This window comes from Lolium perenne, chromosome 5 (genome assembly GCF_019359855.2).
Source record: "Lolium perenne isolate Kyuss_39 chromosome 5, Kyuss_2.0, whole genome shotgun sequence".
In the NCBI taxonomy this organism is placed as follows: domain Eukaryota; kingdom Viridiplantae; phylum Streptophyta; class Magnoliopsida; order Poales; family Poaceae; genus Lolium; species Lolium perenne.
In genome coordinates, this window is record NC_067248.2 from 185,672,523 (window position 1) to 185,675,049 (window position 2,527).

General features: G+C 45.8%; 1 non-coding gene across 1 annotated transcript; it reads right to left on the bottom strand.

Annotated features, from left to right (window-relative positions):
* Positions 1–987: 987 nt before the first annotated feature.
* On the bottom strand, positions 988–1,060 carry TRNAK-CUU (transfer RNA lysine (anticodon CUU)). Its single transcript has one exon. It is a non-coding gene; the product is annotated as a tRNA-Lys (tRNA).
* Between the last annotated feature and the right edge of the window lie 1,467 nt (positions 1,061–2,527).

Below are 2,527 nucleotides of genomic sequence, written 5' to 3' on the forward strand. Positions count from 1 at the left end.
ATTCTTGTCTGATGTAATGGTTTCTGGTGGTGTTTTGGATAGTTGCTAGGTTCTCGCGTGCTTTTGAGGCGCTGAGCTGTTGGTTTAAGTTCAGTGTCATGGTGCCCCTCCTGTGGGTGTTAGTTTCCATTTTAAACTCTAGTTGTTGCTCTTTGTTTTTGCTTGGATGATCTGAACAATGTGGTTTCGTTTATTCTATAAATAGTACTGGGGAAATATCTCCCTGTGAATCAAAAAAAAAAAAAAATCCAACACCTCGACCGTGCCATATGGGCTTCCAGAAAACGAAGCCAGGGCGCAGTCAAACAGTGGCAGTTTCGAGCTTCAGTTCAGTACAGTTTTTTCTCTCTTACACTTTCTGAAGAGACTGGACAGTCGGGTGTCAGCCAGCACGTGAGCTGCTAATGACACACTTGCTTCAGTTTAAAACGAAACAGCTGCCTTGGATCAAGCAGTCGACTGCATAAAAGAAAGAAGGTTATCCACCGTCCACACCATTTTGTTATGCGCATTCCGCTCCTGATCCCACATCACGAGACGCATAAACCTCGCTTGCGATAAACAACTCGTATCCTCATTTCAAAAAACAAACGATTCGTATCATCTCTGTCTGGTGGTGATGCTCTAGTCTAGTACCACTGTTAACTAGCGTACGTGCAGATGTAACTAATCAATGCAGCCAGCGAACTTTGCGCTCTTTTTTTTTTTTTTTTTTTTTGAGATTGCGAACTTTGCGCTCTTGACGTGAACTGTGGTCGCTTCTCCCAGTCCGCTGAATCCGATGTGCTCTGTTTGCACGCTGAACGAACGAGCGTGGCTTGATGGCTCCACTGCTGCTGATTCCATCATCAGAGATTAAACTATCATTTGACTAGCTTTGCAGTTTGCTTAGTAGTCAAATCCATATGATCACAGCTCAGAAAAGATCGATATATAGGATCAACACGTTGACTTCAAAAGCAAAAAAAAAAAAAACAAAACAATATGCGCCCACCGTGGGGCTCGAACCCACGACCACAAGGTTAAGAGCCTTGCGCTCTACCAACTGAGCTAGACGGGCCTGCTTGGTAAATTTTAAATTACATTACATACTATGTATTCTTCGTAGTAAGCACAAGTTACTGTATGGGTCATCAATGGATTTGTATAGTTCACACCAGCTGAACTGTTCCAATCACACACGGTCACACGCACATAGCTTTTGCTTTCACCGGTTGAGCTGTTCCAATCACATCAAATGCCGTGTGAACTGTGAAGGCCGAAGATTATCTCAATAGTAAGCCTATATAAGCATGTGGAGCAGTGCAAATGCAAGGTAATAGAATTTCGAAGAGATGATAAGGCGATATCCCAACCAGAATGACCAAAAGTTCAACGCGGTTCTTCTAGCGGCACCATGGCCCCACTGCCATGGATGAACCATCATATTTGCCTGTTTAATATCGATATGATACATCTTTAAAATAATATACTTAGTGTTGGCAAATGGATGAACCGTCATATTTTGCCTTCAACGAGCTCGAGCTAATTGGCTGAATCAGGGTGACATGACCACGTCTTTTTTTCATAATTTCGCCTCGGCCATACGAAAGAAGAACTTCATAAAGAGACTAAAAAACGAAGAAAATCAATGGGTAGAAGGTACCGAGGGGCTGAAGCCAATTGTGTTTGACTATTTTTCTAATCTCTTTTCTTCTGAAGTCCATGCCAGTGATCCGGTTCTTCTTGAGAAAATCCATCCAAGAGTGACTGTAGAGATGAATGAAAACTAAAAGCTCCATATTCTGCTGAGGAGGTTAAAAAGGCTGCTTTTAGTGATACAGGGTGGCCTTTGGACACCTCCTCCTCAAGGACGACAAGCCCTACACGTGGCCCAATGACACGAGCTCGAGCCCAAGCCATACACCAAGAGGTGAATTCGCTCCTTTCCACGTATGTATTTGATATCTCATTGGATGGCATGCTACTTCATGCAAATACCTTGTGTTCAATCAGGTACATCGGTCAAGAAGCGAGCCACGGAGACCAAGCCAAGGAAGAGGGAGCTGGAAATGAAGAAGATGGAGATCCAGCGCTCCAGCCGGAACTTCCGCCCCCCAGGACCGGAACTTCCGGCCAGATGCTTCCCATATGCCCTCCAGCGCCCAGGAAAAAGCATCCAGCCGGAACTTCCGCCCCGAGCGACCGGAACTTCCGTCCTTGTTTCGAAAATGCGCCAAAACACCCCTGGATGTTACTGCAAGGAAAACGGCCGTTTTCGAAACTAGGCCGGAAGTTGCCCGGAACTTCCGCCCCGACCGGAACTTCCGGCCTCCAGGACCGGAACTTCCACCCAGATGCCTCCAAGATGTTGTCCAACCCCCAGTGAAGGGAATCCAGCCGGAACTTCCGCCCATGACAACCGGAACTTCCGCCTGCTCGACTTTCAGCACAAACAACACTGTTCAACATGTAACTTACCCCTTCGCCCCACCAACTATAAATAGCCTTGTTGGCTCAGATCTGAGATTAGACTTGATGTGAAATT